Genomic DNA, 19784 nt, shown 5'->3' with positions numbered 1-19784 from the left:
TCCGGGCCCCCTACCTACGCTCCCTGCCCAGGGCCACCATGAGCCTAGAGCCGGCCCTGCTGTTGGTGGGGGGGGGGGGCAAAAGCCAATACTTCTGGCAGGTGTGATTGAGGTAACCACACGCTGAAGAGGCATCAAAAAGCGAGCCTGTTTTCACCCCCTCCCCCCCCCCCCCCCCCCCGCCCCAAAGAAAAAGAAACTATCCTCGGATGCATCGTGTTGGAGGACCAAGATCTAGTCTCTAGGCACAACAGAGTTCAGGAGTATTGGATAGGCAAATTTATCAAGGAATTTACACTGCTGTTTGAGGGGCTTGGATGGCTCAAAGCACAGCCATCAAACTTCTTAGTGATTTTAAAACGATTCGACAAACAACCCTTAGACACCGGCGAGTTCCATTCCACTTCTGGGGTCTGATGGAAGAAGATTTATTAAGAGGGAAGCAAATGGGTGTAATCGAGCAGGTATCTGGGCATTCACCGTGTGTGGGGGGTGGCCTCCTTCTACGAGAAGGACTCCTCATAGTGCTGCAAACATTGTAAAAGCGGGTCTTTTAGCTCGCACACTAAGGGCACCAAGAAGTTGCCAAGACTAAGGCCCGTCTCAGGGAAAAAGGTATGTTTCCCAGGGGTGTATGAAGCAGTCGCTGAGGCAGTAATAACTTGCCATGCTTGCCAGGTGACAGTGGGGGGCAGCCTGGCATGCTCCTGTTGTGTCGAAGAGCCATGCCAAACATCCTGGAGCAGTATGGATCAGTATGGATTTCAGAAGCTTCCCAAAGGCTGAAGGGGGGGCATTCCTAGTTCCCAGTTGTTGAAATTGTCTCATCCATGGTATTCCAGAAGATACACTCTTTGTTAGGACATTTGCCATGTGTGGGCTACCGGTAGAACTCAAGATAGGTTGCAGACCTCCACGGTCAGGAAACTGAATTCAAGGGCTACCAAGACCGCCTTGGAATCGAGCACTGGGAAATAATGGATGTAGTGGCCATAAGCCAGTGGGGAGGTGGAATGGTTTGAGGACCTTTATACAAGGCTCCTGAATTGGTGAGGAGCTAGCAAAAGATCTTGATTGGTGTTTAGGGTATTTCCCGAGAGTCTGTCGTAACGGCTCAGCGCTTTACCCAGTGGTCACCCATGGCCCCCCTGGTTAAGTGACAGACACTGGGCAGTTTTCTAGCTGGACCCAGCGACGGAGTGTAGGCCTTGATGTGACCAAGTGACAACGGCAGAAAGACCTCAACAAGAACTCGAAAGGCCTGTGCACCCCAACTTCAAGTGGGGGACCAGGTGGTCTTTCAAGACCGAAACCCAGAGTGGAAATTTCATGCGCTATTTGAGAGCAAACTATTTTGTATTTATTTATTGCAGTTTGGATAGCATCGACCTAAGGGCATCGAAGCGCTTTTCGTGAGCACCAGTTACGATTACACGAGGTCAAACCTTTTTCGACAGGTGCGGTACATTTACAAAAGCAGGTAAGTCCTCGGTCCTTCGACCTCGAGGCCTGTGGGGCGGCGCTCGCACAGTCCCTTCAGCGGGGAAACTCCTGGGATCCGCTGCCGCCAGGCTCTGTGTAGATCCGAGGAAGGTCTGTGAAAAGTGTAGAGTCTCAGAAGAGCTGATTCCCCTTCCGTCCAGTCTGTGTGACCGCTTCCAAAGCCGGAAGGTGATGGCGCCGCGGAGCAGAAGGCCTCTTACCCGATGCTCGGTCCCGGGCTAGGAGAGGGGGGTGCAGCTGGCCAGTTCTGGGGTCGGGCTCTGGGCCCCCAGACTCTGTCCGGGCCGCGCGAGGCGGGTGGGACTTGCCTGGGGTTGGGGTAGTAGAACCCGCCTGTGGTCTGACACTAAGTCTAAATGGGAGTTATATTGCGAACTCCACCGCCGAAGAAATGAGTCCACAACAGGGAGGTGTGGTATCAAAGCTTGTGGCTGACTTTATTTGTCAAAGGCACCCCGTTAAAGACGGCTCAGTGGGTTGAGGCACCTGCTGCTGCTGTGTATCCGGCAGGGCTCGGGGCTTCATACTGGTAACATGGCTTGGGTGGTCGGTGCAGGGGTCTGTGTGTGAGATCTCGTGCCGTGAAACTTGCGTGACTCCATTGCAGTGATGTATCCAGTGTGCGGAGATCGGCGTGAGTGTCACCTGCAGCTTCGCACGTTCACTTACTGGTAATACCACTCTGAATCTGTGCGCCTCGAGGCGCCCCTGGCCAGCCTCCCACGCTTTGTCTCATTACGTCATTGTTCTGTGGGTGAGAGGCCTGCATTTGAATGGGGTGGTAATTGCACATAAAATTAGAAGAGTTTGCTTTGTGGGCGGGCAGCTTCCAGCTGCTGGGGTCGTGCATGCATCGCTTTGCATACCTCGAGTATCCACAGAGAGCTGCAGCATGTCAATAGCGCCTGCCTCGGCCAGCAGTTTAATGTAAAGCAGGGGGCGGGGTCCTTGCTCCCCCCTAATGCACTCCTGAGTGTGCGGGGGGCGGGGCGGGGCCCGGCTTTGTTTCCAGTGACCCCGGGCACTGCTCTGATAACAGGATTACTCGTTGCTTTTAATCGGCTGTTGTGGGTGGGGGGTAGGATCCTGCAGCGGGTGGTAGGGTGCCCGGTGCCACTTTGTGCCCCGGTGCCACTGGGGTGAGTCCAGGCTTGTCCGGTCTGCGTGTACGAATGCCACTATCTGAAAACCAACGTAAAACAAGCATTTGCAATGCAATAGGCCTCACATTAGTAACATTGTGGGGTATTGGCGCTGTAAATACCAACGTTTTTTCATATGTAAGTTGGCAATTAACCAGTGGCGGGATCCCGAGGAAAACGTAATCGACGCAAATGCGTGCCAGATAAAGCAAACTGCGGCGCCCTGTCGGTTCTTAAGAGGGGAGGGGAAAAGAGTGAAAGGAAAAGAGAGGACGAGTGAAGGGGCGTGCTTTAAACCAGCGTGGATGCCCCCAGCCCGCGAGCTTTGAGGTGCAGGCAGATGGGGCACCGATGCAGCGCTGTGATGTTTCAATGCGCCCTGACAGCACGTGCTTGTAGATGGGGGTCCTGGTACGATAGGGGTTTTGGGGGGGAAGGTGATGGTTTGTAGCTGTGCTAGGCGGCCGAGCAGCAGCGCTCATTGAGCTGCCCATTAGCCCCGTGTCGTGAATACTTACATGCTGCGTGTCTTTAGTCACAAGCTGGACGTACTTGCAAGAACCTGCCTGCCGGTGTGTCCCTACTCCAGCCAAGGGAAGCGAGCACAGGGGTTACTGCGTTAGAAAGTAGAGGGGGACAAGCACGCGCGAGTGTGGCAGCAAAAGGGGGGGGGGCGCATGTCGGAAACTTTGGCCAAAGGACTGCCAAGAGCGGAATTAAAACTTTAAGGGGGACGGGTCTGTCCACGGGGCAGGAAAAAGCAAGCTTGGCGTGCGCCGCCTTCCTCAGTTGCTGAATGATGGATGGATGGATGGATGAATTGAATCAACCAAGCCCTTTATGTCCCATTTGCAGGCTTGAGCCACGACTCGAGAATGGATGAATGCATAAATAAGCTAACGCGTGGATAGGCTGAGTAATGAATCGACGGATGAACTGAATCATTGAATGAGTGCACTTGTGAACGAAAGAATGCATGCATGGATGCATGGATGGATGGATGGATGGATGGATGGATGGCTGGCTGGCTGATGAATGGAATCAATACATGAATGCTAGGTTACCATGAATGAATGAACACATGGCCAGGGGTTTGATAAATGCATTCAACAGATGAGCGTGTTGCCTCATCAAAGCTGAGGCTATCACAAATGAACAAACGCAGAAATTAGTGCATTCATGAGTAAATAATGAATGGATTAATTGAATCTATTAATACCCTTGCCTAATGGAAGCTGAGGCTACTGGGAATGAATGAATGAATGAATCAATTAATAAACTGTTGTCCCACAGTAGCTGCATCTATGGAGGTGAAACGTTATGTAATTTTTGGTCCTGTTGGCGACTTTGCTCATTCCCTGATTGTAAAGCTGGCTTGGTGCATCAAATGATGGCCATGGCTCCGGCTTCAGGCAATACCAGCTCAGCGCTTCATCCTTCTAAAGTGGACACATCCAATACCATTACATTTAGTTACAGTAGCACATAACCGAAGAGACTCGTTATAAAGTGCAATTAAACGTCGAATTGTTATAACTACTTTGAACGATCCGCAGTATTTTAAGCGGGGGCCTAGCACAGGAGAGGCCCCAGCCTCCCTGTGTTTTGCTCTCCCTCGTGCGTTGCTTTTCTCCTTCCTCTTCCCACTTTTCCCGCAACCACTTTCATTGGCTCCCCCCCCCCCCCCCGCCTGTCGTTTAAAAAAAAAAAATGTATAGGGGTGGAAGGCCAGTGAGGAAATCGCTCTTTCATACTGCTGCCTTTTGTTTTTTATTTATGGATCCTGCTGCTCGCATCGGTGCATTAAAGTCACCCATGTCATTTTGTAAGCGCACATGTTTACCTTTGGGCATGCTGTACACAGCATCGCTATATGCCTTGGCTGAGGCAGTTGGTCACAAAGGGAAGACCGGTTGACTTTGCCAATGCTTGTTTTTAATTTGGCTGATGCTATTCAGCATTATCAATAATCATTTTTCTGTTCTTGCAGTTGCTGAACAGGATTGGCAGAAAGCAAAGCTAGAAGGTGAGACCTGTGTATTGTTTGCTTATAACGGGCCTATCAGACAGCTGCTCTTTCAAGCTGGACTAAAAACACAAAGTCTGAAATAAACCTCGTGGGCTTTGCCTCTGTTCATGGGAGTTTCTTTTACACCTTATACTATTGACTGGTGAATGATTCCGTCTGCCTGGGAGTGCTTCCCTGGCCATGCATCAGTAACGGGTGTAAATCTCAAAAGTGCACTGAATCCTCTCTCCATTTTTATTTGTTGTCAAAAATGCATTCTAAACAAAACCATCATTTTGTTTAATAGAAGCAATCTGGTGAGGTTTTTTTTTTTTCGGTTTTAGTCCGGGTATATATTTTGCCTGCTAAAGGCTTCCATATACATTGATAAACACACATTCTTATATCCAGCAGTGTTAATATGGCAACTAGGCATTCAGAAATGGTTTTGGCACACTTTTGCGCATTAAAACCTGAGCGATTGGCTTTGCCTATCCTCATTCTGTTTTGGCCTCCACATCTAAGTTCAGTGAACGGTGCCTGTCTGCAGCGATAGCTGTTGAACTGCTGGCACTCGCCTCACTTTTTATCCTGGCACACTCTTTCCTTCTTTTCTATGCTAAGAGAATGGGCGAGGACTTTATTAGTTACCTAGAGTCTTCAAGCAGTGGCCAGGAAATCTCGCTCCGTCTGGCCAGTAGCCCAGAATTCCGTAGCTGTTGGAAACAATTACATGTAAACAAGCTGCATATTTTAAATATCTTGGTAATTCTAGCCTGGGGTCCACTTTTACCGGCTTAATAAGGTGGTATTCCATGCAGCAGTAGTATTGATTCGCTCAGCGCATCAACCTGTTCGTAGCTGGTAGTCGTATACCCTCTCTGGCCCACGCTAGCACATTAAGTGAGATTAAAGTCTATACTGTGGAGTAGCTACAACTGGTGTGAGCTTCTGCACATCGTGCGGCTCCTTTTCCACTTTCCAGAGGTGGATTGGCATTGGTCCACATGGGTTGGCCGTGTGTACTGTGCTGGCGCCTCGTTCCTTTTCCTTTCCTAAGGTTATCCGCTAAGCTGCTTAGCCTCCATGGTTAGTCACATGGCCCTTGTAGCTTCCACTGTTTGATGCAGGACTCCTGGGATACTTGGCGCGGATCCAACCTGTGCCTTCTTGCAGTCCACAAATGTAGGCCACAATCTGTAGGGCCAGTGTTGGTGCACTGTATGTACAGTCTGCTGCCAAGAATTAAATAGCTCCTCCGGCACTCTGAAATAACAGGATTTCAAAAGGATTTGTTCAGAGCGCCTCATTTTAAGCACGAAATGTATTCAGCAAAAACTCACTTGTAGCAAAAAATAAATGTAAATCTTTGAAAGATGTAGGTTTGTGAGTTAGAGCTGGGTATATGTAAAGGTGGTAATTTGAGCAATATGTCTTAAGTTTTTTACAATTGGGTATTTTTCAGTGCCTTTAAATCAGCGGACGACTGAAAAACCTTTGCATTTTTGGTGTCTTTTATCATAACGCTACCAGGTCATTACTTCAGGGCAGCTTTCTACAAAGAAAAGCAGTTTAAAAAAAATTGGTACAGCCAATGCGTGTGACCTTAGTAAGCTGTTGCAATGGTAATCTTTCTTTTTTTATTATTGCAAGTGATTAAAAAAAAAAATGGGGCATTATTATTTTCAGGAATGCAGGGGCTGGAATCAGATACATATTAGCAATACAAAAAGTGCCTCTGCAACCCTAGATAAAACATATATTTTTTTTATCCTGAGAAGTCCTTTTTAGGTCTCGCCTGTCAATGCGCTTGCGAGAATATAGGGGCTTATCCAGAGCTTAACCACCGGGCGATTCCATGCAGTGCCCGTGAAAAGCAAGCTCAATGCGCAAGCGCATTGACATAAAAAGCGCGTGCACATCGCCTCCAGCAGCTCTTCTAAGGTATCCGCTCCACCCCTTGCTGCATCAAAGGCTTTCATTTCGCGGCCGCGTTTTTTTTACTTTCATTTCGCGGCCGCGTTTTTTTTTCTGCCTCTGTTGTGCATTTGTTACTGGCCCATCTGCTTTAAAAATAAAAGTTCTACTTCATGTCCACACGTTTTTCATTTACTATTTTTGATTGGTAAATACACTTTTTTAAAAGGATCGTGGCCACACGCAACCACAAGCTAACACAATGATGCAATTGTTACAATCTTCTGCCATGTTTACTCGTTCAGATAAACTGTCCACAGCATATACCAAAAGCCTTCCAGCGAATGCCAGGAGCCTGCAGTCTCTGTCCCATAGGTAACCTCGTCCCATAGATTCCCATATTATTCAGACACATAGTGCCTTCAAAGGGCGGGCAAAACGCGTCCACACCAAAGCCATCTGTTGTTTCCCCCAGCGGGCTCGGCCTCACTTACTACTCCCCCCCCCCCCCCCCCCCCCCTAATTACATCCCTGCTCTCTTTCACGGCCGCGAGGCCGTGCTCTGCCGAGACCTTCACTTCAAAGGGCAAAGGGATCACCCCCCTCCCCACCCCCCCGCTCACACCTTGTTAATGTTTGAATCATTTGGCCTCTAGTTGGATGTCTTTGAAATGAGCACACAACCCCTGGCTCCTGGGCACTACATCAACGAGCGTCTGACGAGTCCGCTTCTGACCTCTGAACCCATGGCCTTTCTACAGCTGTACTTTTTTTTTTTTTTCGGCGTGTCCCAGAAACCCGCATGCATTTAATTTAAATTTGTAAAAAGGATGGTGCTACCTCGACGCCATGTACTTATTGTAGAGTCTTTGGGTTGTTGCCACCTATAATAGATTCAGAATAGTGACATGGGTTGCGTTCTAACGTGTGTCATGGGAACATTGTTTTTCCTGCAGTAACCGTTGAGGTTTGTTCCGTAAGCGTTTGTAGCCTAATCTGGCTTGTTTTTTTCCGGACCAGAGCTTGTGCCAACAACTCATGCTGTCTATAATTGCTTGTTACTGGGGTTGCGTACCCTCACTAAGATGGCGCTTTTATCACAGCAGACTTGTAGAATGCCCCTCAAAACATGTCTGCCAAGAAAAACACGACGCTTGGAAGACTCGTGATGTTAAACATGCTAAACCCTCAGCCGTCAAAGTGAATGAACTGTTGCTACATTTAATAGTTATAACAAACCCATCAGCCTTTTCTCCTGTATGGTTTTCATTGTAAAGCAGCCTGTCCGCTCTAGCCCTTGTAACATAGGGATAACTTGAAGGGTTAGTTCAAGTAATCATAGAACGGAGTGAGCCATGTACATTGAATTGTGCCTAGCAGATGCTGCATGCTAATATTGCTGTAAACTGCGTTGGATTGGAATCGTATCTTTTTTAGGCTGTGTTTTTTTTGTCTGGTTCATTGACTTTGTTACTCCTGGAACAAACCTAGTTTAATCATCTCCACATAGGGTTGCCACCTTTTCCGGAGGATAATATCGGTCATGTTCATGTCTTGGGGACATTATACCTGAATAGAAATGTATGTAAAACCCTCTATTTTTAATGTCTTTTCTGTATGATTAATTATTGGGCAGGGTTCATTTAGGCAGTTCTGGAACATTTTAAAGTGATTTCTCATTGGATTTGTTCGTTTAAAGCTGAGAAGGGGACTGTTTTGGTGATTTCTTTTATTTTTACCATCCTGAGCACAGCAATGCCAAGAGCTTGTCTTTCATTACAGCTTGTTATTAACTCTGAGCTTTATCAATTCATATTCTTTCTTATATTTATAATTTGTTCCCCATATTTTGAATTCAAACATACACCTGTATATCATTTGTGATATTCACAAAAGACAGTGAAGACAAACATTACAATATTTACATAACGCACAAACAATTAATCTAGTGTTTGGAAACAAGATTAATACGTGAACAAATCAATGGACTATTGCATAAGCAAGGTCCAGAGCACACAAGAAAAGGTATCTTTCTTTGAGGGTAATCACATGCGTCAAGTAAATATAAGATTGTACACCAATGGTTCCTTCTATTAGTTTTTATAGTTCATAGTGGTACTCCTATCAAAGGAGATCCCAAGATCATGAAACCAGCTGACACGTGTTTCGTCAGAATGGGCAATCACCCCTGACTCTTCAGGGCTGAAAGGTGTAAAAGTGGGGGATCAGTGATAATTCCAACCCGGTCCTAGTCGGGTTAAGTTCAGAACCATGCCATCTGTGGCCGAAACAGTATACGTGAAGCAAAGTGTAAAAATTACACTAGACAAACGAGTGATGTCGTCTAGTAGTCAGAGGTGGCTGTCTGCCAAACTACTGGGGAGCTGCAGGGAAGTTGCCGGACTACTGCACATTTGATACAGTGTTAGGCATGAAACATAAGTCATAAGAGACTCCTCTGTGCTACAAACTTATGTATAGTACCGGGACCCATTGTATTTAGATCCTCGATGCTGTATGCTTTCAAGGTCCTGATGAGGTCAGAGTGCTACTCTAGAACTCTATATCTGTGCTTATTTAATCAAGCCCAGACTCGACGTTGTTCTATCTGTTTATTCCCTTGTGGTTACTCTTGGCCTCAAGGTGAAAATGCCAACACGTTTCAACCTTCATAATCGGGCCAAAAATTGGTTTGATTGAATGTGAGAAGTTGGCCTGATATATGATGTTTCCAATTCTGGAACTACCTTGTATCAGTCCAAATATCCCCTTATGGTGTCTGGTTGTAAGTCAACCTTATAGACAAGCTATCTTAAGGGTAGCATAGACTAAGCAGCCTTAAAGGCTTAACTCAAGAGGTCGTGTTAAGTGAGCTGTTTTACCAATCACAATCCTGTAATACCAAATGAAAGGACACCACACAAGTATATAATATAAAAATATATGTATTTATTACTTAAAATAATCCCCAGTACTCTTTATGACTAAAGGGGCACAAGCGTTAAATCAAAAGCACAGTATAACATACAAAGTTGCACAATTATGGATGAGGGCGGGGGCCACTCAAACCATATACTAAACAAGTGGTATAAGAGATGCCAATCGAACAGTGGTTAGGCCTAGGGCCTAGGGAATCGCTGGGAGCAGTCTGGACAAGCAATGCTGAAGTCGGGAAAAGCCCGCGGGATTCGGGTGCAGCGCTGAAAGCGCACGCATGCACCAATGTTAGTCAATGGTGCGTAAAAGTTACACAGATAGAGTTTAAGGACACTTCCGCTGAACCTAGAAAGATAAAACTTAAGACACAGACCCTAGAGGTGTGTACCAGTGTGGGAACACCGGCGTTGCAATGTTACCTCACCCACAGGAAGCGGGTGCACAGGGTCGAAGTAGTGTCGGGTTTCGTCACGCTGGTTCTTGGTGCTTGAAGCTGAAGAGGCTGCAGGCGCTGGGAAGGAAAAGTGTCCGGTGGGATCCAAGGGTCGATCCAAGTCGAAAAGTACCTGAAAGCAGAGGGGACAGAGTCTGGGTCACTCAGCAGTGACCAGGGTGGAACCAGGATGGAACCAGGCAATGTCGGGCGCAATCAGGTGGTTGTCGAGGAGCTTCTCTCCGCTGTCACGTGGGCTCTGGGGCATCTACGAAGTCCAGGAGCAGGTCACGATCTGTCCCACGAAGGCTCTCGCCGTCGGCGCTATCGGCTTCAAGATTGGAGCAAACAACACTTGGCAAAAGCAATCCACGCGGAACCGGAAGATTGCTTCTCACTCGGACCAGGAAGGTGAGAGTGGGGGCTCCCTTTCAGGGGAGCTGGTGCAAGTCTGGAGCAACCAGAATCGCTAGTCGTTTTTCAAGTTTCGTCGGCACAGGGGCCACAAGCCGGCTGGCAAGTGACCGGGCCAACGCGTTGAGCCAAAAGAAGCAGAAGGGCCCCACGCAGCACTCGTCGAGTGTGGAGGGCTGAACTTCGGTGCAAGAGTGGCTCAGGGTTGGGGCTTCTCAAACCCCGGTGTACAGCTTCGAGGGTCACTCGTGGGCTGCACGGTCAGCGTCTCGTGGTCTTTCCAAGATGGCGTGCCCCACGCTTCAGGTCGCCTCCACAGTCTCAGCTCTGCAGGGACTGTGGATCGGGCTGTTAGAAGGCAGGCAAGCTTGATCTCGTCGATCTCTGTCGCTCGAGTTCCGGCGGGAACTGCAACAAAGCAGACGTCGAGGTGCTGGATGGTGCCTGTTTGCACAGGGTGGTCACTCCTTGACCACAAGGGAGATTCTTCAGTCTTCTACGTTGAGTAGGATGTCGAAGGGTCCAGAGTTTCGTTTCTTATGTTTCATCAGGATAATCTGAAGTGCTTTGGCACTGCTCCCATTCTTATACCAATCTAGGGGGCGGGATGACCTGCTAGGTCCCCTCCTATGGGTGGGACCCAGGAAGGGGGTGGAGACACCCCTTTCCTTTGATCCAGGCCACGCTGGGACGGGGGCTGGTGTGCCCCAGAACCGGTTTGGCCGGATTATGCAAGGGGCATGCCCGCCTTGTGCGCCCCAAGCAGTGTCTGGTTTCTTTCAAACCTCCCTGCTACAATCCACTATCTCCTGTCTGGGGGGGGTGTGACACCTCCCTGCGACAGGAAACACTTTGTCCAGGCTCCCTTGGGCTGAGTTTCGGTCAGCTTCAGGGGGTCAGACTTGTGTCTGTGGCAGAAGCATCCATTTTGTGGATCTGAGGCACTATTAGAAATTAACCGCATTTAAGTAAAGTAACAAGTCTTCACCCTCTAGAGGGGTGGAATGCTATCCCCGTCGCCAGGACTGGCGAGGGGATAGTATTCCAAATCGTATGACACCTTACACGACATGTTTTGATAAAGCCAAACCAAAGTTGCTATATAACCGTGAGGATTATAAGGCATTTAAGAGTATATGGTATGGCATTATCCTGAAACAGCTTAGGGATTTGTTCCCGACGGCTGCAGACAGGCTCAGCTCATGCTAGAGCTCCATCTCACATTAAACCACGCACTCTGCCTCCAGGATTGAGGCCTTCCATAGGAGTGGCTCACAGGTTTATATGTGTCCAGATATAGGTTTAGATATAGGTATACTATACCTAAGCAAGGGGTGATTACACCACCTTGCCCCAGCTGAGTGATCAGCCAGTTGTGTCAATTTAAGAACCAGCCAGGGGTGGCAAAAGATATGCTGCAGCCCCTGGTAGGCCTTGGTGGCACCTATGCCCTAAGCACATATAGTGCATGGTACAGGGGCTCACAAGGAGTCCATTTCCAATTGTGGTATGTACCTATAGCACATGTATTATTAATTTAGAGAGAGAACAGCAGGCTGGGGGTCTGATTAGCAGGCCCACAGCCTCAGTAGTCGAAAACCAGTGAAGCAAAAAGCAAAAATTTGGGGTGACCATAGGATAGCAGACCCTACTCTCCTACATTGAAGATCTTCATCAGGGTGTAAAAGAGTTCATGTAGGACACTGCAGTTTTCCTAAAGCAAACCTAATAAAAACAAGCATTGGCATAGTCAATAGATCTCGCCTTTGAACCTTATAAGTGTTAAGTTATCCAGCACAATATCCTTGGTGCAACAACATTAAGTGTTGCATGGCTAAACACTTAAGGTCCCAAAAGCAAGACCTATTGGCTATGCCAATTCTTGTTTTGAGTGAGTGGCTCGTGCAGGTTTGCCACTGTGGTAGAGATGCTGCAAGTGCTTTTGCAGGAGCCCCTGTGACATTGCGCCTCTTCAAAATGTATCTTGGGTCTGGTGTAATACTTCTAGTTCCTGTTCCTGCAACCAATACATCCTTAAATGTAACCACCGCTATCAAGCCTCGGCAGGGTATCCGAGCGCTGTACAACAAAGCCAGAATAGATAGCTAAGCTTATGCAGTAGAAGAACAATGGAGACAAAGTAGAGATGTAAACAGTTAACCAGATGAAGATTGCACAGTAGACAAGGGAATACAGGGTTGTAGGTCAACAACATTAGTTTGTAAGGCTACAGAACTATTGTCACATGTAACTATTTCAGTGCAAACCTTTGACTTATTTTTTAAATGCATAGGTCGAGGGATTCATTCTGATTTCTGGCGGGAATCTATCAATTAATATAATATCCATTAAGTGTTGAGTTTTAGTGAGTTGTATGTGGTAGATGTGCAAAAAGGGTGAATGTTTGCTTGATATTGGTCTGAGAGTGGGAATGATGTGATATACAATTATTTGTAAGACACATGATGAAGCTGAGTTATTGCAGGTTATGCTCATAGGTCCTTCCAGGTCCAATCAGGCTGTGTTCACCCCTACGTGGGGACGCCTGAGTGGTGGGGTGTCCTGAAGAATTGACTTGAGTAGAGAGGAGAAAGTAAATGACCAATGGAAACCCGTGATATTACTTTCTGTACAAATGGAGGCTGAGACATGAGCGATGTCAGTTGCCTAGAGATAAAAGATTTATCTGCATGATTGATCAGTGATCGCATAAGTGCTTGGTCTAGAAGTGCATCACTGACATCTATGGCTGCCTTGTATCCTGATGGATGAATGCCAAACTACCATCCTAGTCAACACGTGGGATCCAATTGCAGGCGAGTCTCCATTGATGGACCTTCTGCCACTGAAAGACTTCTAATGGAACCCAATCAATTAGAGGACAAAAAAGGAATAATGAATAGTGCCTTTATCTCTGCATTTGTGTTCTTTTTCTCACAACAGCAGTGTACTTGTACAATGCAATAAAAAAATTGGAATTCGAGACCACTAGGTTTTGTTGCAGAAGGACGTAGGGTAGTGAGGACAGTTGTTCGCTCCTTGTGTGTGAAAGCCGGCGATCAGTGACTTGTGTGAGTGTAGTAGATTGCACAGGGAGTTTGGGTAGGTGCCTCCAACCACTTTTGGTTGCACTACCTGACCTAACGTGGCCACTCCTGCACCACCCACTGCAGTTCTCTTTTCTCCACATGCTTTGTTCAGACCTCCCTCTCAATTCATTGACGTGAAGGAAATAATTTTTATAGATCTTTTGGACAACTAGCCCAAGTTTCCAGAGAATCAAGCCAACGTCTGTGGTTTAAAAAAAAAATGTAAATAAAAAAAGTATAATATAAAGGTATTCAGATTAATTTCACAAAAATGAATGCGAGTGTTGCTTCCCCCACAAATGAAAAGTATATATATTGCTGCTGCAAGGAATTATTATCGCTCAATACGACCCACCAGGGTCAAGGATTTTTTGCGATTCTAATGAAATCTGAGTCAAGCACAAGAAATCTATTCCTCTTTTATATGTGCAGAGGCATGCACCTGCAAGTGTCTCTGCTTCCATGTTCATTACAACAAACCAATTGGAAATATTTGCAGCCTTCTCCTCCGCTCACACCACACAGTGGCAAATCCTGAGGTATTTGTCCCATCCACTCTTGAAACCAAGTAGACCTGTTCATGACTGTGTGCTTGCCTTCAGCTGCCAGGGTTGAATGATCTTTTGCCAGAAGGCTCTTCATGCTGTTGTGCTTATGGTACTTTACCACTTTCAGCAGGAGCACGATACTCCATTCTTGCCCTCTTAGACCGAATCCAATTGAGAATTCAATTCCTATGTTGAAATGAAGCGTGGTGAGGAAAAATTGCTTGGATTTGATCTGCTAATTTGATCTGCTAATATACTGATGTGGTGTAGTCGTATACGGTTTCCGAGGACCCATGTGATAGAGAATGTCATGACACAATGTTTCGGCTAGAGTAGCGTGTTTCCATGGACTCTAGATTCGAGTCTTGTGGAGGTTTTTTAATTTGCTTGAGTTCATTAAATTGGTTTTATTTTGTTTGAAATCCATTTCTAATGAGCAAAGGAACTACGACATTGTGAACTTCAGTGCAATGTGACTAAATCGTTCTTGGTGTTTAGCCACAGGCGATGTGTTGGCTTATATGGTTCTGGCCTGAAGCAGCTTTGAGAAAGAAAATGTTGTTTTAAAGCTTATGTAAGGTCTGAAAAACACAAGCCTGATTGTGGGGTGGTGTCCTCAATATAACATCCTCTATCCTTAATCTTTGTTTGTCTGATTTTAAATATCATTTCCCAGCTTCCTGGAAAGCAGTGGATGTCATTATGGCATTTTCTCTCTGTGATTTATTGTTCCCATTTACTGCAAATGGTTAGCTGGTTTTGATTGCTGGAGTGGGTGAAGCAAAGAATTCTGAAATGATGCATTGTTGTCTCATTGTTGGCCGCCTAGTCGCACTCATGGTGAGATTTAAGCCTGGTGCTGTTGACTCCCAATTTTATCTATGCTAGTCTGGTATTACGGCACACCAAACGCAAGAGTGGCCACAATAAAAGGCAGACACCAAGCTCCTGTCAAGCCTGCTGTGCATCGGGACTGCCAGGGAAAATAGAAGCCTTATCTTTGTCAGGATCCTGCCATGTGATACACTATCATCTGCTGCTCAGCCAAACAGTGAAGACAGTCCTGGTGTCCTGATATCGTCCTATGGCACAGCTATCTAGACCAGAACATCAGGTCAATAATACTTGTGGCAGCCTGGATCTACTTAGAACTTGACCGTATTTCGTGTTTGTTCACTTTTCTTGGAACTAGTCCTGAATTCACCCCTGTTCTTGCATTACAAAATTTTATTTGCCACAACAACAAGAAACGTGTTCCTATGGAGAATGTATTTTGAAGATCGCCAGGAAAGGGATGTGTGGCTTTAGCCTGTGATATTTAACGCCTGTTGTTTCCTGTGCTAATCCACCTCTTACCTCAAGAGGTGGACTGTGTTATGTTAATCTTTTGGGGTACTCTGTTTTTCATTTACTGTGCAGAACAGAACCAGTATTGAATATGGTTTCTTTTTCCACCCCAAGTGTTTCTAATGATGATTTGTGTATGCAGGTCCCCAACACTAGGACTGTAAATTTGATTATCTAGAACTCAAATGGAAGAGTGAGATTGAAAGTGTTTCGCTCATTTTGTAGGTTTTCTTAGAAGTTCTATATTATATCTCTGCAATGTGAGATGTTGACACACTCCATTAAGTATGATGAGGTGTCCATATAATACAGCCGTAGCTTTGGTTTGAGGTGGCTGCATCCATTCCAAACTATTCTTTGATGTTCGTCCCAGGTAACCCCTGCAGATAGGCCCTCAAAAACACCCAGAGGAAAATGCCCAAACCTACAACCACAACAGTAAATTTGAGCCGGACATAGGGTGGTGAAAATCTTCTGTTCTACCCAGTGTAAAGCTGTAGATTTAGAATCCGGAGGAAAAGTCCATCACATTATCATATGTTTACAAAAAAAGTACCTTTATATGGTCAATTTAGCAGAGTGAAGAGTATATTAAAGGGTGAAATGTGGGACTGTAGTATCAGCCGTTCTTATGTATAAAGGAATTGGTAATGCTTCTGCTTAACCGCATGCGTGCGGGCGGAATTCCGCCCGTACGCTGAGATTTTCAAAAGCGCATGTTACGTGACGAGCTGGGCTCGTCATGAGCGTGCGAGGAGGCTACCTCATGACGAGCCCAGCTCGTCATCAGCGTCGAAGGGGTTAAATGTACTCTGGATAAAAACGTTTCTTGTTGTCTTACTGTTGCTTAAATGTGAACCATCCATGTCTTCACCTAGTTACTTAGAGATTGTTCCCATTGGAACTCCTGCATTCGACTACCACTCTCCTCCAATGAATGATTAGCTTCATTCCCTCGATAAAGCCCCCCCCTTAGGCATTAACAGTGGTCAGAGTTCAACAGCTCTAACGAGATCTTAATTGTTAACTAAGCTCACGTTTACGCAAGCGCATAGGTCATGTGGCCACACAGGTACCTTCTAACCATAAACTATCTATTGTCAAGTGAGCAGTTTCAGAGGGATGCAAGACCAGTGAGATTTCTAAATTTGCTGACTTACATTTCAGCTGTGGTGGAAATGGAGAATGCCTTCCCCTCTTCAATGATCCTCCAGTGTTAATGCCTTTAACTGAGCTAGCTCATTACTCGTGGATCTGGCTTATTGCAGGGGTAATGTGGATGAGTTTCTGCAGGTGCATTTAGAGCATTATGACCTAAGGTAACTTATCTAATGAGTAAGAAGATGATAGGAAGAAACAAGTAAAACACCTTAAAATGGCTTTGGGATGGCTGTGGACTCAAAACGATTGTGGGAAGAGACATAACTGGTGAGAGCACCCAAGGGTAGAGGCATGTTGTATGCAGTTCTGGTGCACACATCTCTGAATACTATCTAAATTGTTTCCTGCCAAATAGACTAATTTAATTTAGAGCACTATAGATGATTCTCATGAGATACTTCCGCGTGCAAATATTTTTTGGAAATGAATACAAGAGTCTCCTATCTTTTATTGATTTACATTCTTGAATATTCCCAGGCGTCCTGGTGTGATCCCCACAGTATTCCTAACAAGCTGTGTGAATTTAATGCATTGCACAGCAAGCCTAAACAGGAGACATTGTTAGCCAATTCACATCATTTTAAAAAGAACCATACTTCAGCTGGTCAGTAAGCACCTCCTGAAGAACTATGCCCCATCAAGGCCCATCATACCTCAGAATTCTAACCATGTGAAGGGCTTCTCCCTGAGCTTTGGTCAGTTTATCGGATATACAGCTAATATTTGTAAACTTTTGACTTTTTTCTTCAGTTTCGTTTGGATACACCTCAGGTATAACATCTATTCAGTGTAAATTCTGATAGAAAACCAGTGTAAGATACTTTAAAAAAAATAAGGGGTTTAAGATGTTGTGGATCATGCGGTAGGTTTAAACTCTACTCACAAGTAATGTCTGTATTGCCGTTTATCCTCTGCATATACCTAAAGATGTAAATACTGTTGTACTGTCTCACTGTAGACTCTTTAAAGACAGAGAACGCAGTTTCTTGTATTGGCTTCAGAATAAAAATTCTAAAGAAGATCCAAATTAAAGGACACCAATTTCAGGGAACCTCTCATAAAAGGGCTCAGAAGAGGGAGCGAAGCGGAGATAATTTTATCAGGAACCCTCAAAGAATATCAAAAACTTTAAGGATATGAAAGCCCTGAGCCCTGCCTCAGGAGTAGAAAGACAGGGAAAGAAAGACCACTCTTCTTCCTCAGTAAGAACAGAAGAAACCGATCTGGGCCTTCTGCACGTTTTAATGAAGATATCATCAACGTCTGAGGTAACAAGGACGTTGACGGACCCCCTCCACGATGAAGCATGTGCAGACAAAGAAATAGTTGACAGACCGCAGCTGACAGCGACTAGATCAGCAGCAGTAACAAGTATGTCCATATAGTCATGGAGTACATCAACGAACGTCTTGTCTATGGAAAAGGTACCATTGGTGATGAAGAAGACTGCATTGATGATGCAGACGTCTGAAGTTTCATTGGCGGAACCATCAACATTCTTTTGGCACTGCAGATTTAAAAGATTTTGTTTTGATCGCTGACCTGTTCCTATTTTACCAGAGCAAACCTCACCCAATAAGGTCTTTCTTCTGCTACCCTCACACTTACTGGATGTTGGAGTCTGACAACTATGGTCCTTTTGGACCTCCATATAGTCCCACTCACCTCCATGTCAAATGTTAGGACATTGACGATGATGAGACCCTTTTGGAAAGGGAATTCTTTTTTGAAGACTGACCTGAATAGCTAAAATCCGAAGCGGCTTCTGCAGAGCGATATGCCTCCGATGTTTGATTTCCAAGACCAGGAGTCAGTGATGTCGGAACACACAAAACTGGTCACAGATCTTTGCCAAATGCTGGCCGATTACTATAAGAGATTTTCCAGAATAAGATAGCACTCCACAGCTGACAACCAACTCCTGCTCCTAAACATACTGTTTCGCCTTTTACTCCTCACTTGGTTCACAACTTAGGAAGTCTTAGTTATCCTGCTGCACAGGTGTCCCCTGCCCAGAGCACTCTCTCTTTGTGAGGAAGCGCGAAATTTCCATATTAACGAAATGTCCAGCCATATAGATATCAGGCGTACTCTCAACAGGGTTACTGTCAAGATAACTCGCAACAGCAGTACAAGCAACTACCACTGGTAACTTATTAAAGGCATCCTCAACACAAAAAATGTACAGTCGCGCAGAGGATAAGACTTTCCAGGCGTTGGTGGCCCATTCCCAGCACCGATCGTCTTCATTCCCCAGCAGCATGTGGACAGAAGAATCTCTCCAATTACATAGATGGCTGTATATCTATTACAACAGATCATTGGGTGTTGGATCTTATTAAGTATAGCCACTACTTGGAATTTCTCCAGAAACCTCCTCGAAATCAACCTCTGAAGAGGTTTTATAAATATCTGTTAAAGTTGGAGATTCTTTCCCTCCTCCAGAAACAAGCCGTAGAGGAGGTTCCTTACAATCAACGCAACACGGGCGTCTACTCTGGTTTCTTCCTGATCAAGAAGAAATCTGCCTAATAGAGGCAAATACTCGGTCTTTGGCAGCTGAAAACAAATTCCGGAAAAAAACAATTGTTCCTTATGTATAAACCAGGTACATTTCATGATATCACTAGATTGCAAAGATCCTTATTTTCATATTCCTTTTAGCCTTCAGTCCATGCCTCGTATTTTAACTAGAAGCATGGCCCTTGTTGTGGCTTTTTTGAGGGGAAAAGGTAATCATGGTTTCCTCGTATCTAGACGACTGTCTTCTGAAAGGTTCTTTGTTTCGCGTCTTGGAGAGATTGAGGAAGATAGTTCTTAAATTGTTCAGATATCTAGGTTTAACTCTTAAGGGAAATTCTTGCCTTCAACCCAGCAAGAAGATAGCCTTTCTAGGAACTCTGCTAGATACCGTCTCATGCAAGGCCTTCCCTTCAGAGCAAAAGATACAAAAAAGAATAAAACTAGCCACTTTCTTTTTTAAAAGAAAGACTGTTTTTAGTTTGCATGTATGAATCATTACTGGAAATTATGGGAATCCCCAGCTCTTGCCGCTAAATCGGGCCATTTCAAGAGGAGATATACAAACAGCGGATTCATAGCCAGAGTTCTTTCAGGGCCGACTTGCAGATCACTTCCAGTAAGTCATCCGCCATGCCAGTGTGGATGCACAGGCCCAATACATTGTCTGGGCTAATGTTTCTGAATTCACCACCACATTTTAATAACCACAGAGGCACGTCTAACAAGATGGGAAAAACATTTACAGGAACTAAAGATTCAGGG

General features: G+C 45.6%; 1 protein-coding gene across 6 annotated transcripts in view; it reads left to right on the top strand.

The window, feature by feature from the left end:
* DNAJC5G (DnaJ heat shock protein family (Hsp40) member C5 gamma) overlaps positions 1–19784 on the top strand; it is a 219731-nt gene that overhangs the window by 30910 nt on the left and 169037 nt on the right. For 2 of the 6 annotated variants that reach the window (XM_078650090.1, XM_078650089.1), the window contains exon 2: positions 4636–4671. The exons of the other annotated variants lie outside the window; for them this stretch is intronic. The gene's annotated coding sequence lies outside the window, so the exon portion shown is untranslated. The remainder of the gene's footprint in view (positions 1–4635; positions 4672–19784) is intronic. 6 annotated transcript variants of the gene reach the window in all.

Source organism: Lissotriton helveticus, chromosome 6 (genome assembly GCF_964261635.1).
Source record: "Lissotriton helveticus chromosome 6, aLisHel1.1, whole genome shotgun sequence".
Classification (NCBI taxonomy): domain Eukaryota; kingdom Metazoa; phylum Chordata; class Amphibia; order Caudata; family Salamandridae; genus Lissotriton; species Lissotriton helveticus.
The sequence above is the reverse complement of the archived record's forward strand: the minus strand, read 5'-3'. Positions and strand labels throughout refer to the sequence as shown.